Source organism: Schistocerca americana, chromosome X (genome assembly GCF_021461395.2).
Source record: "Schistocerca americana isolate TAMUIC-IGC-003095 chromosome X, iqSchAmer2.1, whole genome shotgun sequence".
Taxonomy (NCBI): domain Eukaryota; kingdom Metazoa; phylum Arthropoda; class Insecta; order Orthoptera; family Acrididae; genus Schistocerca; species Schistocerca americana.
In genome coordinates, this window is record NC_060130.1 from 94,120,732 (window position 1) to 94,142,948 (window position 22,217).

Consider the following 22,217-nt stretch of genomic DNA (forward strand, 5'->3'; position numbering starts at 1 on the left):
TCTATGCTGTATTTCACTAAACTTTATTATTCAGTTTATAGTTTTCAGATTACTGATTATAAAATTATAATTAATTTTCATGAAATATTTTAAACTTATGTCATTAAAACCATATGCTATTCATAATTCAAATCAACTAACAGTTGTCTATTTTAGGCTCGAACTACCATGTCTAAAAGCACACTTTTTTATGTTTCCAATGAACATCTTACTTTATTCTGAAAACTGTATATTTAAAAAGTAATACTAATTCAAAATTGTCAATTTGAGGAAGCTTTATCTTAAAATGTGATCAATTGTTACAAATGTGTAACCTTGATTTTACTGCTTGCAAAAATGTTAAGTGTCCAAAATAACATGCTACTTTGTAAGATATTCAAATTAGAAAATCTAACTAGAAAATTCTTGGTGGTCTTTGGAAATCCATATGCACAATAAAACTTCCAGAGCAGAAAATAATACCTATCACTTTGGCATTTTTTGATTATAAAGCTTATAGATAATCAAAATACCTTCACCACATCATATGTTTTTGTATTCTTTCCTTTTGCTGTTTTTTTATATTATTATAGAAGATGTAATTATGGAGTATTTTACCATTTCGTAATTTCTATACTATGTGCATCTTTCTGTAGGTATCGTGCACAAATCCATAGACAGTCGTGGACAAACACTCAATTAGTTCAGACAATGTGTTTATTGAGTTAGAGGTGGTGGGTATTCAAACAGTCCAAATGCTACGTTATTCAGTCTGCATCTGTAAACTTGAATATTTTTTAGTCAGCTTCCTTAGTCCACCTCTGGTAGTCAAAATTTAAACAATTATGTTGGTCGGAGCTGGAAAATCAGCAGTCTTTGTGCAGCCTCTCATGTGTTACAAATCAGTCTGCTGCTGCTGCCCTAATTTTTTTCCCTTATAACTATTTACATAAGAATTTTCTCTGTGTTTCTAATGTTGCTGACGAATTTCTGTCTTAATTTTGATTAGGTGTTCATTTACACATTATTCCCTTAGAGATAGGATGCTATCAATGTTTTTCCCCCTGGTATTGGTATTATAAAAGCTGAAAATTTAATTGTGATGGGGCTCTGGAATTCAATAGTAGGAGAAGGATGAGAAGGAAAAATAGTAGGTGAATATGGACTGGGGGAAGGAATGAATGAGGAAGCCACCTGATAGAATTTTGCACAGAGGATAATTTAATCATTGCTAACACTTGGTTTAAGAATCATAAAAGAAGATTGTATACATGGAAGAAGCCTGGAGACACTGAAAGGTTTCAGACTGATTATATAATGGTTAGACAGAGATTCAGGATCCAGATTTTAAGCTGTAAGACGTTGTCAGGGGCAGATGTGGACTCTGACCACAATTTATTGGTTATCAGCTGTACATTACAACTAAAGAAATTAGAAAAAGGTAGGAAATTAAGGAGATGAAACCTGGATAAATTGAAAGAACCAGAAGTTGTTGAGAGTTTCAGAGGGAACATTAGGCAACAGCTGACTAGAACAGGGGAAAGAAATACAGTTCACGAGATGAAGTAGTGAAGGCAGCAGAGCATCAAATAGATAAAAGGACAAGACCTAGTAGAAATACTCAGATAACACAAGAGATATTGAATTTAACTGAAAATTAAAAAAATGCAGCAAATGAATCAGGTGAAAGGGAATACAAACTTTAAAAAATGAGATTGAGAGGAAGGGCAAAATGGCTAAGCAGGAATGCCTAGAGGACAAATGTAAGGATTTAGAAGCATAATTCACTAGGGTAAAGATAAATATTGCCTACAGGCAAATTAAATAGGCCTTTGGGAAAAAGAGAAGCAGCTGTATGAATATCAAGGGCTCAGATGGAAAAGCAAAGAAGGGAAAGCTGAAAGGTGGAAGGAGTATATAACGGCTCTATACAAGGGAGATGAACTTGAAGGTAATATTATAGAAAGGGAAGTGGATGTGGATGGGGAAAAGATGGGAGATGTGATACTGTGAGGAGAATTTGGCAGAGCTATGAAAGGTCCAAGTTGCAACGAGGCTGCAGGGATAGACAATATTTTGTCAGAACTACTGATAGCCTTGGTAAAGCCACCTATAACAAAACCCTTCCATCTGATGTGCAAGATAATGCGACAGGAGAGATACCCTCAGACTTCAAGAAGAATGTAGTAGTTCCAATTCCAAAGAGGGCAAGAGCTGACAGGTGTGAAAATCATTGAACTATCATATATTTAAAAACAAAGATGATGTGACTTACCATACGAAAGTGCTGGCAGGTCGATAGAAACACAAACAAACACATACATACACACAAAATTCTAGCTTTCGCAACCAATGGTTGCTTCGTCAGGAAAGAGGGAAGGTTGGACCAGCGTTCGTGCTGGATGTGCAGACTGCGTGAGACGCCGCTTCATCCAGTCCCAAACATGCTCAATGGGGGACAGATCCGGAGATCTTGCTGGCCAGGGTAGTTGACTTACACCTTCTAGAGCACGTTGGGTGGCACGGGATACATGCGAACGTGCATTGTCCTGTTGGAACAGCAAGTTCCCTTGCCAGTCTAGGAATGGTAGAACGATGGGTTCGATGACGGTTTGGATGTACCGTGCACTATTCAGTGTCCCCTCGACGATCACCAGTGGTGTACGGCCAGTGTAGGAGATCGCTCCCCACACCATGATGCCGGGTGTTGGCCCTGTGTGCCTCGGTCGTATGCAGACCTGATTGTGGCGCTCACCTGCACGGCGCCAGACACGCATACGACCATCATTGGCACCAAGGCAGAAGCGACTCTCATCGCTGAAGACGACACGTCTCCATTCGTCCCTCCATTCACGCCTGTCGCGACACCACTGGAGGCGGGCTGCACGATGTTGGGGCGTGAGCAGAAGACGGCCTAATGGTGTGCGGGACCGTAGCCCAGCTTCATGGAGACGGTTGCGAATGGTCCTCGCCGATACCCCAGGAGCAACAGTGTCCCTAATTTGCTGGGAAGTGGCGGTGCGGTCCCCTACGGCACTGCGTAGGATCCTACGGTCTTGGCGTGCATCCGTGCGTTGCTGCGGTCCGGTCCCAGGTCGACGGGCACGTGCACCTTCTGCCGACCACTGGCAACAACATCGATGTACTGTGGAGACCTCACGCCCCACGTGTTGAGCAATTCGGCGGTACGTCCACCCGGCCTCCCGCATGCCCACTATACGCTCTCGCTCAAAGTCCGTCAACTGCACATACGGTTCACGTCCACGCTGTCGTGGCATGCTACCAGTGTTAAAGATTGCGATGGAGCTCCGTATGCCACGGCAAACTGGCTGACACTGACGGCGGCGGTGCACAAATGCTGCGCAGCTAGCGCCATTCGACGGCCAACACCGCGGTTCCTGGTGTGTCCGCTGTGCCGTGCGTGTGATCATTGCTTGTACAGCCCTCTCGCAGTGTCCGGAGCAAGTATGGTGGGTCTGACACACCGGTGTCAATGTGTTCTTTTTTCCATTTCCAGGAGTGTATTTTTCCCGCGTGGAATGTTTCCCTCTATTACATTCATATCATTGAACTATCAGTTTGATAAGTCATAATTGCAAAAATTCTAACACAAATTCCTTACAGAGGAATGGAAAAACTGGTGGAAGCTGACTTCCGGGAAGATCAGTTTGGATTCCACAGAAATGTACAAACACACGAGACAGTATTGACCCTACAGCTTATCTTAGAAGATAGGCTAAGGAAAGGCAAACCAACATTTGTAGACTAAGAGAAAGTTTTGACAATGTTGACTGGAGTACTCTCTTTGAAACTCTGCGGGTAGCAGGGGTAAAATACACGGAGGAAAAGGCTATTTACGACTTGTACAAAAATCAGACAGGACGGGTATGAAAGGGAAGCAGTGGTTGAGAAGAGAGTGAGACAGGGGTGTATCGTATCCCCAATGTTATTCAATCAGTACATTGAACAAGCAGTAAAAGAAACCAAAGAAAAATTTGTATTAAGAATTAAAGTTTGGGGAGAAGAAATAAAAACTTTAAAGGTGTGCCAATGACATTGTAATTCTGAGGCAGCAAAGGACTTGGAAGAGCAGTTGAATGGAATGGACAGTGTCTTGAAAGAAAAATATAAGATGAACATCAACACAATCAAAACAAGGATAATGGAATGTATTCAGATTGAATCAGGGGACGGTAATGAAATTATATTAGGAAACAAGACACATAGTAGGTGAGTTTTGCTATTTGGGCAGCAAAATAACTAGTGATGGCTAAGTAGAGAGAATATAAAACATAGACTGGCAATGGCAAGGAAAGCCTTTCTGAAGGAGAGAAATCTTTTAACATTGAATATAGATTTATGTGTTAGGAAGGTTTTTCTAAAGGTATTTGTATGGAGTGTAGCCATGCGTGGAAATGAAACATGGATGATAAACAGATTAGATAAAAAGGGTATAGGAGCTTTCAAAATGTGGTGCTACAGAAGAATGCTGAAGATTAAATGGGTTAGTCATGTAACTAATGAGGAACTACTGAATGGGATTGGGGAGACAAGAAATTTGTGGCCCAACTTGACCAAAAGAAGGAATCGGCTGTCAGGACACATTATGAGACATCCAGGGATCACCAATTTAGTACTAGAGCAAAGTGTGGGGGGTAAAAATTGTGGAGGGGGTCCAAGATATGAATACAGTATGCAGATTCAGAAGGATGTAGGTTGCAGTAGTTATTTGGAGATGTAGGGGCTTGCACAGGATAGAGTAGCATGGAGAACTGCATCAAACCAGTGTTTGGACTGAAGACCATAACAACAACAACATTGTCACAATACAAATCTGTATCATATTTTGACTATTTATTGAGGAATACAATAATAAACTATATTGCATTTGATAATTACAGTACTAACTCTGGTCAAAATTGCATCTGTGACAGTTTTTTCAGAAAACACCTTTGTGAAAGACTGACAAACACTGAATCTACCACTTCAACTGAGATTTCTTTTGTAGTCAATTTATGCTCAATTACAGTGATACTGATAAAAATTTGTGCTGTCTCCAACTCAAATTACAAGCATACCAATTTAACTGTTTTACTGAGATTTATTTTAGCAAATAATGCACTAATTAATGATGCCGGTGTTCATTAAAGATTTTTTATGTCTAAAACTATTATGTAGTAACTACAGTGTACAGAAGCATTTCCTTTGAAATTATTAGAAATGCTGTCGCATCCACACAACATCTCATATTAACTACTCTTTCTTAGCTCTTTTTGCATTGAAATCCACCTCCCTTAATCAAAAGGCTGCAGTAACAGACTGAAAAATAAGTTATATGTTCTTTATAATGTGTTCAATTTATAAATATTTTGCAACTGTTCCTGTTAGTGCTGTGGTTCTGTTTTAAAGGAAGTTCCTTTAGTTAGTGAAGCTTACATCAAATGAATGGTTTGCTTTGACCATTCAGCTGCAATCATTTTCACCTTCTAAAGGGTATGCCCGGCCTGTGATGTGGTTTGTTAATGATGGGAAAGCATCCATATGCTTTATTATTTACCTTAATTTTGTTGTAAGATGATCTTATCAGAGATACCAGCATATGTTGGAAGCCTTGTGTGCTGTCTGCCTGAGATTCATATAAAGTTTGCCATGTTTGTATTCATGTTGTAAATGTTTTTGTGTCCTGCTTCTGAGGCAGAGATCAGGAAACAGGTCAGAGTTTTCTGGTTCAAGGATTCATCCTAACTCTGACTGATGTTCTAATCCAATGAGCCACTGTTATTCACATCAAATTCAACTACCATAGTTAGGTAACGATATAGTACCTATGTTAGTACAACTGCTTGATTTAAAAATAAGTTGTCATTTCTTCTTGCACTTAGTCCTTCTTTCTTTGTTAGGGCTGGTACAGCGCAAAAAGTACTGAACATAGGTATCAGTAACTTCCATTTTTCTTGATCAGCACAGTTTTCCAAAAATTAACATTTTTAATAATCACACACAGTTTTCAGAAAAGTGTCTCAAGCTTATGGAGCTAAAATGGTAGCCAAGAATTTTTCTTGATTCAAAGTGATGAAGGAAATTTCAATGAGCAAAAGTACTTGTAAATTAAAAATAAATTTACTGTTATGAAGTTTAGAGCTATAATGAAAAGAAAAATTGGGACTTTAACATCATGAAGGTTTGAATGTAATGAAAGGCATAAGTTTTATGACAGAAGAATAGTTGAGATGTTCATGAAAACTAAGGGGCTCATGCCCCATGAATCTGGATGAGAAAGATGTAATTTAAAAACCTTGAGCTGAGGCTCCATGAAAGCTATTTCCAGGTAACCTGTTAACAGATCCATAGCCAGGGAGGTTATTTTACCTCTAGAATATTTTACTGCCATAATCATTAAACTATACATTAGAGCAATATGCCCTTGGGAAATGTAATTACTGTTGTTTCCACATGCTTTCAGCAATATACAGTACCAACACAGCAAGGCCATTTTGGCCAATGTTACAAGGCTAAATCATCCAGACTGTTAACTCTGTAATTGCTAAAATGGTTGCCACCCATATGTTAGTTTGATCTCTCTACAGGTACCCCTCTGGTGTGGTCACACGTACATAACAGACATCTGTAGTGTTGATGAATGCAAGCCATTTCACTTTGATGATTTCTGTGGTTGGTTTCATGCTAAATATTCACATGTGTAGATTTCATAGTAATTTAAATCTACAGTTAAATTTAATACCCAACAATGATCCATACAGGTATATCATATATTTGAAAGATTCATCTAAAGAGTGAGAACTGTAGAGCAGAAATGATTTCAATTTGTTTTAAAATAGTTTTTCATTACCTAATGATACCTTTAATTCAAATATTTTTATGACTACATTCTTTGTGCCCTTCTGTGCAAGAGTAAGTGTAAATTGTGATTAGCAGAGGCCCCTTTTATTCCTAGTGGTATGTTTATGAATGTTATTTTCAAATTGTAACTTATTTTTAAGAAAACAATAACAAGAGAAAATATGTACTGTGATGCTTTTGTTAAACTGCCTAGTGCAACTGTTTGTTTTAATTGTTGCCTATATGAGATCTGAGGATGTGCACCAGGTATTATCCAAGACGTGCAATGAGAACTTTGTGTTTAGGCGTGGAACTGCCCCAAAATCTTATTTCATGTGTTATTAATGAATGGAAGTGTGCAAAATAAGTTGAATTTTTTGGTGCTTTCACCACAAAAGTCTTCAGTCAGACAAAGCAAATGTTACTTAACTTAGTCATTTGGGAAGCTCTATACTATGTGACTTCCAATTCAACTTCTCACAGAATGCTCATCCAAGAATTATGAACATTTGATTTTAGATATTTTCTTTTTAATATACTCTGTTATTATAGGTGATGTCATATCTTGCCTTTTTACAGAACTGAATTAATTTGTTTTTTTATTAAGTTAACCGACAGACAATTTACTGGAATGGAAAATGAAAAGCATTAATTAATGAACAGAGAATAGTGATGTATAGAACATAGTGATAGGTAAAGGTACCAGTATGAGATTATTAATAGGCTGTGAATCAGATTGATTTTTAGATCTGACTGAACAATATGTAAGATTTCCCATTTATCAGCTTACTAAAGTACTGGAGTCCTAACTGAAAACACCATGAGCCCAAGCATGCTGATGGCTTCTCACAAGGTTTATTCTGTTGCCTGGCAGATTAAAATTCAGTCAATAGTATCAAAGAGCTATTACTACATTCTTACATCATTTAAATAGTACTTTTGATAAGAAAGTAAATAAATACACCTCCAAGCAATTTGGAAGAGATATTTTGAGTGTAATATGAGAAAGACCTGTAGTGCTTTCCAGTAAATCTTCAGGAAGGTCATTTCCTTGAAGATAGTTACGTAAGTTAATAAAATATAAGTGGGAATATAAAAGGCTCTTCTGCACAGAAAAAGTAAATATCTTTATACACATGTTAGCCAAGGAAACATGGGAAAACATATTTTCGAAAACAACAACCGATGACTCGTACAACACTTTTTCTAGTACTTTCATGTTTCTATTTGAGATGTGTTTTACAAAAAAGCTTACAAAAATCAATGTCATACGAAGGAACAACAGCCAGTGGATATCACCTGCCATCAGAGTATCTAGTCAAACTCTAAAACATTTCAGTCAAATCAAAAGAAAAAACGAAAATAAACAATTCACAGACTACCTTAAGATGTATTTATATTTATGCCAAATTATATGCATCAAAGGAACACATGCTACATTTTTACTGTTATATAAGAGTAATGATAAGCACTAAGTATGAGCATTTTAATAATTTTTACTTCTATTTTGACAACTTAGTCACACCTTTTAATTTTTTAATTGGGGGCAGTTGGATAGAGAGAGAAAATTGGAGACCCCCAAACACCCCCTTCCAAAGAAGAAAGAAACACAGAAAGATGGAAGAGATACTAATCATCCTGCCATACAATGGAAAAATGGTCTGTTTCTGTATAAACAGTATGGCAGTTCCATTTTTTCTCCAGTATCAAATATAACTGGCATGAACCCAATAATTAATTTTAAAAAATACTTCCAGCAGTCAAGCAAACACATCAAGGTTCCTCAATGCTCCATTCTGACAGAATACAACAATAAAATGCATGGAACCGATTGAATGTGTCAAAATGTGAATCAGTACAGGATAAATATCCATAACAGGTAATAGTACTGGACAATTCAGTTGGTTATTGGATGCCACTGTACACAATGTACTGATACTCTACCACAAAAAATGAAAAGGTGTCAAACAGAAATTGTGCATCTCTACTTGAGGAGTGCTTGAGCACACCCTGTACTGCAGGAGTAAAGTAGATAGGATCCAGTTTGATGGAATGAAGCACCTGATTGCAAAAATATGAGATCCCAAAAAAGAAGACAATGTGTTGGAACAAACAGTAAGACATCAGCACATACCCAGTGCTATGTAATTTGGGACAGTGTGTAGAATGTTTTGCTGCTATCATACCATGTAATTTTTTGTTTTTGATTTTTAATTTGTACTCGTGTTTAATTTATTTCATTCAGTACAAAAATGTGTAATCTTTTGATATGCATGTCTCATTTTCTCTCAACAGTGCTTAGCATTACATATATATGGCACGGTATATTATATTTTCACTTTAAATGTTCTTTTCAGTGTAACAAACAAGCTGAAAGTAATCAATGTAAAAAATTAACAAAAAATTAATTCAGGCACTGATGACTTAAAGTACTAAATTGTTTGGAAATCAATACATACTCTTACCTGGTCCATTTTAAGAACTAGCTGCTGTTCAAAAGTAAGCAGTTGCAGTAGCTAATGTGTGAAAATGAGGCTCTGAAGAAGCAGAACACAACACAACTGAAGACTACAGCTTGTTTAACACTTCAGTTACGAAAAGAACACACACAACACAGCTACACTGAATGTCTGTGACATCACTTCTTTCGGTATGTCAGAAATTATCAAAATATCAGAGAAATGGATAAGAAGATATCTGTCTTCTGATAAGAATAACAGTGATAACACAAGTGCCTTTAGTGAGTGTGACATCTAAAGTAAGATGTACTGCTTTTACACTGTGAATCCAGAGATGTTTTGAGACAACTGGAAAAATGTGATAATTCGAAATAAATTCATTACTAAAATGTTTTGATTATAGTCTCGTGTTTGATGTGGATTTCATTTCTTTATCATTTCATGTTCACGGTTGGAACCCTCAAAAAAGTTCCCCTTCTTAGCAACATTTGCACTGAGAGACACTAGGTGTAGGATCTAAACCAAACTGCCACATGGCTAATTGTTCCGTCCTTTTAAGTACTACAGACTTTACTGCACTAGTGCTGACTGAACATTTACATTTCCGTGAATTTAATTAGCCATTTGAAATATAGGTGGAAATTATTTCACTAACTTATTTTGTTGAACAAAAGCAAATTGCAACCATTTTTGTTATAAGCCTAGCGTATATAGTTATTGAGATTGAAAAAACTACATTCTGACTGTAAGTAGGATTTTGATGGAATCCTACTTTAATCATTTTATCATCATATCTCACATATTTGATTACTTGTATCAAAAGGCTAAACTGCTTTCTCAAAGTAAATGGTTTAAATGGCTTTGAGCACTATGGGACTTAACTTCTGAGGTCATCAGTCCCCTAGAACTCAGAAGTACTTAAACCTAACTAACCTAAGGACATCACACACATCCATGCCCGAGGCAGGATTCGAATTTGCGACCGTAGCGGTTGCGCGGTTCCAGACTGTAGTGCCTAGAACCACTCGGCCACCCCGGCCGGCCTTTCTCAAAGTACAATATGTGTACATTTATACCAGATGTTAGACTGTCACTTGTAATGTTATGTTTTGCATTTTATGATGGATTTTCCTTTCTATATGAATGCTGTTCCAAATGACCTGGAGATATTTTTACTGGGAAATCTAATATAGTTGTTCATTCACACGGTACTGTTGGTTGTATTACCCACAGAGTTATCAGAGATATAACAGGTATCACCTGCTTTCACCATCTTATTACATTATTATTTGGCCAATAGTTACATTATCAAGGAGACAGAAAATGATCTTCATCCTCAACATCAGTGCCACTAAAGCAATAGTAATAAAAAATAATGAGCACAGAAATAATGATAGCTCATATCACTTGTGTTTGCCCTACTTTCTTGTTTTCATTATTCAGATAACATATTCTGAGATCTTATAAGTGCCACTTTGGAATCATCATTGATAAACAATCTTTTTTTCAATTGTTAGTGTTTGAAGATTTGAGGCACAAGCCATCTTTGAATTATCATTATAATTTCAGTAGTACATTAAGCAGCAATCCATGATAGCTATTCCAGAACAAGTGGTACAGTAGTGATATGTGACCTAATGAATGTCTTATGAAACAAATATCAGCTACATTTGAGCTATTTGATGAGTAAGCAGACACAGAGAGTTTCGATTTTTTGTGTTTTGTTGACCACAATGTAGAGGATAGCCATGATAGCAGCGTATATGAATGCAGACTACTGACAGTGTTACTTGGCTGTTTATAAATAAAGTGCTGATTCTCTAACCAAGTCTTGAATCTTCAATGTAGTGTCATCTGGCATATCTGTTATGGATGCAACACAAAATTAAAATATATGTAAGTAGACAGAAAGACTGGATAACAGTTGGAATTAGAATATCATGTGCCAGGAAGGAGGAACTTCACACAGAATGGAGGAGTAGTACACCCAAAGCAGTGAAAATACACTATACATGAGATAATGTAAAATCTTAAACTGTGTAATCAGGAAGGCCAAAACATTGCATCATACACAGCAAATTAACAGTTTAAATAAACAAAGCAAAAATCATATGAAAAATCATAAAAATCTGAAGCAAACAGATACAAAAAATTAGAACAATCCAGGGTAGCACAGTTCATAGAAAATGGGACAGACCAAAGTAATCCGAAACGGTCAGCCTCTGAACTTCATAAATGTTTCTTCCCCATAACCAAAAATATAGAGAACCAAAGGATGCAGGCCCCCTCACGATACATAAAACTACTTAATCTTCCCCAACACACACCAATGATGACATTGCATTTCAAATCCACAAAACTTAATCAAATAATAAAAGGCATCAGATCCATAAAAAGCACCAGCACTTCTGGGTACGACACTATACCAAATTATCTGGTGGCTTAATCAGCAACTTAACAGTCTGTGAAAAGCAGGTTATTTCCTTAGAGATTAAAGTGTGTTACAATGATGCTAATACACAAAGGCACTGAGGGAAATATAATCACTGACTATCAGCCTATCTCTCTGCTGTGAGTTCTTTAAAAAATATTAGAGAGGGTTGTGTGCGACAGGCTGTATGAACACCAAACACAAAATGACTTACTGACAACCTCCCAGTTTGGTTTTTGCAAAGGGCTCTCCCCAGATGGAACAATACTCAGTCTCACAAAAGAAATTCTAGGTGAACTGAACTGGAGATGGTATCCTATGGGGACTTTTTGTGATGTTGCTAAAGCTTTTGACTGCTTGAAACATAACACATTAGCACAAAAACTCCCACAGTATGGCATAAAAGACTAATCACTAGCTTGGCTAAAATCTTACTTACATAAAGGGAATAAAGAGTTGCTCTAACGGTTGCAGTTGACAAAATAACATCATTTTGGAGAACTACTCAGTATGGTGTTTCATGGGCCACTGATCTTCACAGTTTACATTAATTACTTCTAGTATCAAATGCGATACTGTTGGGCAAATATAGAATGTTTGTTAATTATACAAGTATCTTGATCAAAAGTGTGAAACTCTCAATGCAGATTACTGCTGAAACATAGCAAGTATTGAAAATTAAACCTTTCTAAAACAAATCTAATGCATTTTCAGACAGCAAGTAACAAGCTCTTGTAATATATATCAATAGTCGTAAAATAAATGGAACTTAATGTATAACACTTTTTTGGCATGCGAATGGATAATAAATTAAGATGGAACGAACATATTGATCACCTGCTCAAAAGGCTAAGCTCTTCAACTAAGCACTATTTCGTCCTATGTCAGGAGGGATATAAAAATACTGTCATGTTTCACATATTTGTAGTCTGATCTCATATGGTATAATTTTCAGGGCAAATGCTTCCAAATTGGAAAAGTTTTTAAACTGCAAAAACAAGCTGTGAGGTTGATCTGTGGTATTACAAATCAGATATCCTATAGGCATCTATACAAGATCCTTGGTGTACTGATGTTTAGAAGTATCTAAATCTCCTCACTGATGATATTAACATCAAAAACTTTTCTGAACTAATTGTGGCATTCACTGAAAGAGTTCTTCATAAATCACACGGTATATAATTTAAAGGAATTTATAGAAATACATATTACATAAAAGATGTATCATATTATGAATGGGGGACTGATGACCATAGATGTTAAGTCCCATAGTGCTCAGAGCCATTTTTTATTATGAATGATGATGTGATATTTTATGCTAATACATGCATTATCGCATACCCAATATGTATATTATTTGCAGTATTGTTTTCTTGAAACCTGGAAGGTGATATTTTATATCTTGTATGTATATTGTTTGCAGTATTGCTTATTTTTCTTCACTTTTTCTCCATGTTATAGTGCATTGTTTGACTTGTTCTACATTACAGCACAACTTTTGTACAGAATGTAATTTAATATGGTCAGATAAAATAGCAAATCAAATTTATTATTTTCGAGAATTATCTGCAGTGAGTGCATTACTGCCCTTATGTGACTTGGTCTAATTGTCATAATATCTACTCTATATTTTGAGAAGAATTTCTGGGATGCATATGGGCTTTTAAGATAATAATACAGCATTATTTTTATCATTTTTTTATTTCTGTTACAGCACTCATGAAATTATAATTACAATGCTTTAACAGAGTGATATTTATTAATAAATATTTGGTATAGCAGACATTTCATTCTCACAGGAAACACACATAATATATGATTCATTTTAAAAAAAATGTTGTCATGGTCTGATTAACATGCTTTGTGCTAGAAAAATTTATCTAACTTATCTGAATACTTTCTACCTAGATTTATTTCTGCAAAAGTAGTTAAAAATAGAACCACATACAACAATATAAGAAGCAAATGCTCCTGTGTTTTATTATACACATTACACATGTGATGTTCACATATGGATATAGATGGCTCTGACAAAATTGCAGAAAATTCTGCACAACTGACTAGAAGAACTCAAGAATTTTAAGAATGATAAATAGCACAAGTGTAATGTATAATGCAGCTTACACAATTTTTCTATGAAAATGGAGTAGAAAAGTAAAGTTGACCAAACAGTGAAATTCAGTATTAATATTACCATTCTCTAATGTGCATTCTTATGTTAAAGTATTTATCTTTGGTTACAAAATGGCACATACTTATATGAAATAAAAATAAATTGAATAGTAGACTAGGATTAATATCTTAACATTATTATGAGTATACATAAAGACGAGAAACATATGATATTTTTCAAACTAAATTGCAGGAGTGGTGTTTAAAATTGGATCTTCTACAGTTACAGAGGAGTCAGCATTGAGTTACTTTATATGATTATTTCTGACAATATGGCCATTCTACAGACTAGACTTTTTTCTGTGTAGTTATCAGACTGGAATGCTGCTGATAAATGTGAATAATAGTTAAAAACTGTCAGCCCTAGTTAATACATACAGTGTCATAGATAGCTTTACACTTATTTCCAAACAATACATGACATAGGTTTAATATAGTTGTCGTATAAATGGTTAACAACATTAATTTTCTTTTATTCAGTGAATATTTTTTCATTCTTATATTGTTAATTGCATAAAGAATAGAATGTTTCAGACCTGTCCTAGAAATGTTTGATACATTTTTAGAAAAGAAGAGGCATATGGAGGATATGGTGGTACTGAGGAGAAAGAAAAGGAGGGATGAGGAGGAGGAGGAGGAGAAAGCAGAGATAGTAGAGGAAGAGAAAGCTCTACACCATAAAAGTTAAAATTCCATTCTGTTAGATGATTTGTTTGTCATATTACATTGCACTTCCTGCAAACTTTAATACATTGTGTGTTAAGGTGATAAAAGTGTTATCATTTTTAATAAGATGTAATCCTTTCATAACAAGAGTGGTATATGCTTAATCATAGTCATGTACTGGAACACTACTTGCATAATCTACATTACAAAGTGAAACTCTTGCAACAAATATTACATTCTAGTCTCACTAAGGAAAGAAGGGAGAAAATACATCCAGCAAAGGTCATCTCCTCACATCTACTTTGGCCAAAAATTGATTAACTGAGTGTAAATGCCCAAATACAGAACATAACATATTACCCACATAAAAGACTAACATGCCTTGAAAATGAGTGTATTGATTTCTTTGTAACATAGATACAACAGAAATACGTTTTAGCTGGTATGTGGTACAAGTTTTCTGGAGAATAGTAGGAGTGAACATTGTGCATTGGCTTAAAACATTTTCACCTAATATTTCACCTAATATACCATTTCACCTAATTTGTAGATTATGGGAATTGTGGTGTAATTCAAATGAAAATAAGAAGTCTTATAGCTAAAATTTTACAGCATTTTTTAAAAAGTAGATCTCACTTGCAATTGATTGGCTTACCCTTATATCTGAAATGAACTATCTCACTCCTAATGCACTCATTTGATTGTGATTAACATAACTGTTGCCAATCATACTTACAGCTAGCCTAATAATTTTTCCATCACAAAAACGTATTTCTTACAAAGAAAAAAAATGGATCAGATTTTCCATAAGAACTGCCATGTATCATATAAAAATGACAATAAACTACACGGGCACTATTAGTATGAGTATTTATCAACAAAAAGTACTGATACTGTTAAGATTAACTGAAACCGTAATTTGATGTAACAGCAGTAGGGGGTTTATTTTATTAACATAATGTAAAAAGTAATACAGTTAAATAAATCTGGTTGTCAATTTACAGAACAGTGTATTTTGTAATAAACTTCATTCAACATATCAGTTTATTACCTCAATCTCCATCACTCCTTTTTACGAGCATTCAGGCTGACGGGGTTACGTTATTCTTAATCTGTCATGATGTGATGCCACAGATTGGATGACATTGAAAGTATGTCACCGTTATTTAGCTCAAGATGATGACTTTTGGTACATATAACTGATCTGTATGACTACCTTCTAATAACTTCCGTCAAAATGAACGGGTCATGTGGTACAAACATTAACATAAGTAAGTTATAATATTTTTGTTAATTATGTTATTATAATATTGTTGTCATCTGTATTTTTTGCTTACTATTGTAGTGTTACTTCATAATAACCACTGAAGGGCTACATTCCTTGCATCAAGTTAATTAAAATGTCATAATCTTCCAAGTAATCATATTAGTTTATTACACCCTTTGGAAAAACTTCAGTTGTTTTTGAGGATTAAAAGGCGTTATCAAGTTATCTCAGTAAAAATAAATGAGTATTAGTTCTGAGTAGTGTTTTGTTATAGTCCATAAAAGACATAATAGTTCCAAAACAGCAGAAAATATATTTGTGAAGGAGAAAAAGGAAAAAAGAGCATTGGTGTAATATTTTTACAACTAATCTGATTCAGTCATACAATAACAGGCATTCATACTAACATTTGCAGACACTGAAAGTAACAAATCTTCTGCAAACTGAATTTCACATTAAACTTTGGTAAGCTTCTACAAACAACACAAAGCTAGCAGTGCCTCAATGTGCCATTGCTTGAAGTCCAACTATTAATTTCTAGACATTTTTAACAAATGCTCTCTCTCAGAAGGCATAAGGGAACTAGTAAACCAATCGTAATAGCTAAATCATTTCACATGTTAAGCAACTCTGAAGAAAGTTTAAACATTTATTGTATAGTACAGCAAACTGTTCGGCATTTTTCATTCACACTTTGTGTAAAGTTAATAAACTTATCAACTGGCTCTAAAATTGAATTGTGCAAAAATATTAAGTTAAGAATTTGGAAAACAGTGCTGCATTATTATTGGTAACATACAAAGATATCTTTGGAAACACACAGAGGTGAGACAGTTTGGTTCCACATATCCTTTCAACTCATAAAATATGAGTGTGCTTGAATGTAGACGTATGTTGTTTCCTAGTTCGAAATCAGAATTATTATCAAGTAATTCCAAGTAAGGTTATGTAACATTGTTAAAAATCATAATGGAATATGTTTCACATTCAGTAAAATTTAATTCTGATGTATGTTACATAAGCTTTATTTACTTATCAAATATATTAACATCAGATTTGAAAGATTTTCTGATGTTAGATTACACTATGAATAGCAGAATGTTTGGAGCAGAAATTAAACTTATTAACTCATTTTTCACTGTAGAAATTGTCATAATTCTCTATTAGTCATTTGAGAAAAACTTCCTAATCTATGAAGTGTCATTCATGCAAAAATAGGAAAAAAACTTTTTATAATACATGTGTAATATTTTTCAGAATATATGCTTTAATAGAATGAATATTAGAGACCTCATTCTTTTTGTGAACTGCCAAGAGATATAACTGCTCTCTGTTATTAAACTTTTCTGCCTGAGATATGTAGAGTAAGCTGTCAGCTTAGAATGTATCCTACAAGATGTCAGTAACAATGGATATGAGTTCATTGTTGTAACACATGAGCAGCTACTATCCAGCAGAATAACAATGTTCCAGATGGTATAATGCCTGCTGTTCCATCTCATGAATCTTTTCTTCCCACAAGATTTTATCTCTTCAGGAGGACTGACTTTTTCTCTTTTTGTGAAAGAAAATGTAAGGCAGCATAAAGCAGATTCCTAAACTGAACTTTCAATTTAGATTCTCATATAGCTTTCATCGCATGCTACTTATTTTATAAACTGTCTCTTTTAACATAATATATTGTAATATTTCTCTTCACACAATGAGCCTACAAACAGCCAACTATTATGAAAACTGAGTAGGCCTTTAAGTATTTGTTATAAAGGAGAATTTTCAGCTTTTCTTTGGTATAGAAATTGTGTTGTAAATTCTATTATGATACATTAGAGACACTGTAACATGTGTAGAATTAGTATAAGGCAATGATGTTGGATATACATTCTGTGCAAAGTTCTGATGGAAGTATTAGCCTCCTATGGAAGTAGTCAAAAGTATTTTTGGTAATGTGAAACTTCTACTGAAGACAGCTTATGTTTGTCATATTATTTTTGTAGCTGTGATACCTTATAACTCTCGTTATACACACCATGCAATAGAAATGCCATTATTTTAGCAATATTACAGTATCTGTAGGCAGAGTGACCATTCCTAAAAGGAGGAGGAAGTGTTCTTGCACTCAGTACTGATATACATAAAGAGAACAATAATTTACAACATTCATAGACCTTTCATCTTAAATTACCAATTTTCTGTAAAACTCATTTAACAAACAAATTCTCTTGAAAGCAGTATAATGTTTTCAGAAGCAGTTTGTGTGCAGCATACCAGTAATTTTTATGCCAGATAATGGAAAATGTTACAATTTGTTCATGATTCTTACACTGTCATATTTATTCCATCTTATATTTTGTTACAGTTTTTGCCATACCCATAAACTGTAAAGGCTATTATCAAACCACCTCTTTAAGTACAAAACTGTTGGCATTTCCACACGCATAGTACATGTTGGCACTGCATATTGGTACTGATCAGTACTGTATTCAGCAAAGTTTTTCTAGTCATGACATGGCTTTGCATTTTTAAAGCTTGGATATTTCATATCAATTTACAAAAGTGGTATTATTTAATTTGTTAATAGATTCAGCTGTTGCAGCAAATTTGCATTATGTGACAAGCACTTGCTGTCCACTGTTTTGGCTGTTTAACCTGGCTATCATCAAAGGACTAACATCTCTTTGACAGTGCTCAAGTCACAAAAAGAAAAAAGGTAGACTGTGGTGGAAAGGTTCTCAAGTTAGTAGGATGTTCATAGGAAAACATAAGTCATCTACACAGTACATATTCAAGTAATGGTACAAAAAAGAATCAAAGAATACAGTCACTGCTGCTGCACTCCATTATCTGAACAGTTTGTACATTTATCAGTAATTGTGAACTTAACTTACTGAATATTAATTGCACTTTAAATGTCATACCATATAATGACAAGCATAACATATCTTGTATATGTCAATAATCTAATTATTGTATTTTAGAACAGAATGCTATTCTTGAAGCAATTCCAATCAATCATAAATTTCCACATCAATACTGTCCATCTTCACCAATACACCGCACCGTGCATGTGGCACTGCACAAATAAACTGAACCATTACGTGATGGATCAGTACCACCTCTCAGTGATCAAAAAAATGTGAAATATAACCACCTGACAGAACTAAAATTCATGATGTCTGATATAAGTGCCAAAATCAACAGATCCGATGTTCCGCAAGTGAATTCTGGTGGTCAGAGTTTACTACACTAACCTGGTGTAGCAAACTGAAGCAAATGTTTGATGGCCATCTTTCAGCTAGGCTGTGTTACTGTGGTAATTATTGAGAGATGAAAAGAGTGAAAAAAGTTAGGACTCACAAAGAATTTCATAAGAGCAGTGAGGACTATACATGATGAAAGTACATCTAAATCAATGAGTAGAGATAACTGTAAAGCCTTTAGTCCTAATGCAAGTATTGGGATTCACATCTAGTTTGATTTTTAAGTGGGAATACTCATTGAAATTTAAAATTTTGTCTGTCACTGTAGCCTACATTGTTTTGAATAGGTGTAACTGTTGTTAAGTTCTAGTCTCCTGGTCTGCCACTCTCCTTTTGTTTCAGTTCCAGGTCCCTTAGTAAAGCAAGAGCCAACTGCATTGGTCAAATCAATAGAGTAACAGAATACCCTATAGCAAACATGAGATATTCCTGTCGACTAGACAGATGACAAACCACGTCCAAACAATCCGCCGATTACCCGCTAAGAGGTGGTTTTTTAGTAGAGGGGTGGATGTCACAGCAGTCTGCTTCGCATAATCTGCGAGATAATGACAGACTTCTATCCTTTATGTAAGCTACTCTCAATCACCGAATACCCTGTTGAGCACAGAATAGATATGTATCAGAAGAAAACAATGAAACGTGTATGAGTGTATGATTCGGCCAAAAGTTTATAATTACTAGGTGTATGTGTGATAGATGCTTCAAGAAGAACTTTCTGTGGAGCTCGAGTTCTACTGTGAACGAGCAGAATGAAGAGATAGAAATGACATCACAACAGTACAACGTAATGTATCTTGTCACACAAATCCACTGTACTCGCCGCGCATGGGGTGGTTACCAGTAACAAAGCATTTCTGTGGTTTGGCTCCGATTACAGATAAAACAAAAGAGACGTGGATGATGGTAGAAAAAAGTACGCAACTGGAGCGACATTTGTATAACTGTTGAATGTTAAAAAGAGAGACCTTATAGTAAGAAACTATTCTTATTATGTTTGGAGAATTGGAATTTCGCGCGTGTTATGTGAAAGTAATATTTTCGGGCAGGCTGCAACCAGTCGGGTATATGGCCATAAGTTTTATTTTATACCATTAAGAGTATTAAAACACGAAAAATTCTGAAACAGTTCGTAATTTAATAAAAAAAAGATTAACACTAAATGCTTGAAAACAGTTATGAAATAAAATTGTAGTAACGCACTTGATTGATTGCTGTCGTTCTAAAATTCTTATAACTTCCTTATGTGTCCTGACACGAATCAATGATACTGATCCTATGGAAAAAGTGGACATGATTTTTTTCGCAACTGGACCAAGAATTGTATAATGATAAAGGAGGAAAGGCAGCTGTGACTAATAGGTTTGTTTTCAATTTCTTCGTGAAACATACACGAGTTTAGCCTTAAGTCCGACTAAAGTACTTTACATTAAGGGAAAATTGTCAGTGCAGAGCCAGTAAGAATCAATTTGTGGCTAACATGTGAGGACAACAGTAACAATATTGGTAGAGGCGAAAAGACGATCACTGAATAGGAAATTGTGTGTCACAACTTTTTTATTATTATCTTAAGTAGTGGGATACAGATATCTTTCAACAACAAAACATAATTCCCTTGCGGAACCATATACAACCGGTATATCGTTAGAGGTGGTTTTGTACGCATGCTGACGCTCTTACGAGTACTGAATCGGCCCATGGACAACTTAACATAAGCGCAAAGTTATTTGTTTTCGCATTTTCTGACCCGTTGTATTATTAAAGGAGTTATTATACTCGGCATCTTGTCATGTTGACTTTTTTTTATAATCTCATCCTTCCCAGAGATACATATCTTCATAGCGCCAACGTCAAGAGTTCGTTTCACTTATCCCACTAAATCGCTGGGTAACGAAGTTTTCATTTTTACGTCTTTCACTAATAGGCAACACAGAATTTTGGATGGATCGCAAATTACTTTGATTCATGTTTCCTTACGTTGCGTCTCAGCGGTCACTGTCATCACATCTGTATATGTGGGGAGCAGATCTAAGGAGCACACCAAAATGAAATGATGTAACGAACGAGATTAGTTAGCACGTGACATCGTAAGAAGGTATAAAGTAACAGAGAAACAAAAATATAGATGCAACGTATTCTGGCAGAGGGTACCGTGGATACGAGAAAAACTGCAAATCGTGACGTCTGCCTGAAATCCTACGAAGAAATCACAAAGTGACACTATAGTTATGTACGGACGTAGTACCACTGGCTCTCGTTGGCTCTACCCGCCAATAATATCGCTGCCCTACCGCAGCAAGAAAAATTGTATCTTCGTCAGATCAGTTCTCAGTAGTACGCGCTGTGAGCTACACGTTTTGTGTATGCGCCGTGAGAATAAAGGTATTCATAGTAAGTGACGGGAGTGCGAGTGATTATTTACCGTCGTAATTACCACGGCCGCTCCCAATTACCTACAGTTACATTACAGATTATCAAACCAGCGGACTATAAAGACACAAATTTAATGTCGAAATAAAATGATACAAAGATAATAATTTAATCTTTTTGTGTCATTTTACGTTGGCACTAAACTTATTTCTTTAACACCCAGTTGGGTTGCGGCAACTGACTATCTCAGTTAGATGTCCCAGTATTCCGTTTAACACTTTTCTGTACACTGTACGGTACGCTTTGACAAGAGACGTCGTATCTATAATTTTTGTTTCTTCATCACGGTATCTCATGTGCTCACTGGATCTGTATTTTGTACCATATCAATTTTGATGTGCTCCTTGCGCGTATGCCGACTGTCGAAGAGCGTCGTAAGAAAAACTCGAACGATAAAATAATTTGGCATCTAGGCAAAACCCTTTACGTAAGTCCTACAAGCGATTATTGACTTCTTTACTAATTTTCTATCCTATATTGCGCTACTAATTTCAAATCCTAACGATTCACTCTATTATTAGATTTAAAAATGGCTGTAGTGTATAGCACTTTGTTTACGTAAGTCAAGCCCTCAAAACATTCTGAACATTTATTTGCGAAAGAACTGGCGAAAATAACTCGGATGGAACGGTTCACGCGGATCAGCAACTATCTCAGGATGTACTGTTTGCACACGGAACAGTGTCGTATCTCCGACGCACTAATGAAATAGGCAT

At 35.5% G+C, this 22,217-nt stretch overlaps 1 protein-coding gene across 1 annotated transcript in view; it reads right to left on the reverse strand.

The window, feature by feature from the left end:
* Positions 1-22,217, reverse strand: part of LOC124555826 (prostaglandin D2 receptor) — a 503,176-nt gene that overhangs the window by 82,111 nt on the left and 398,848 nt on the right. The gene's annotated exons all lie outside the window — the stretch shown is intronic.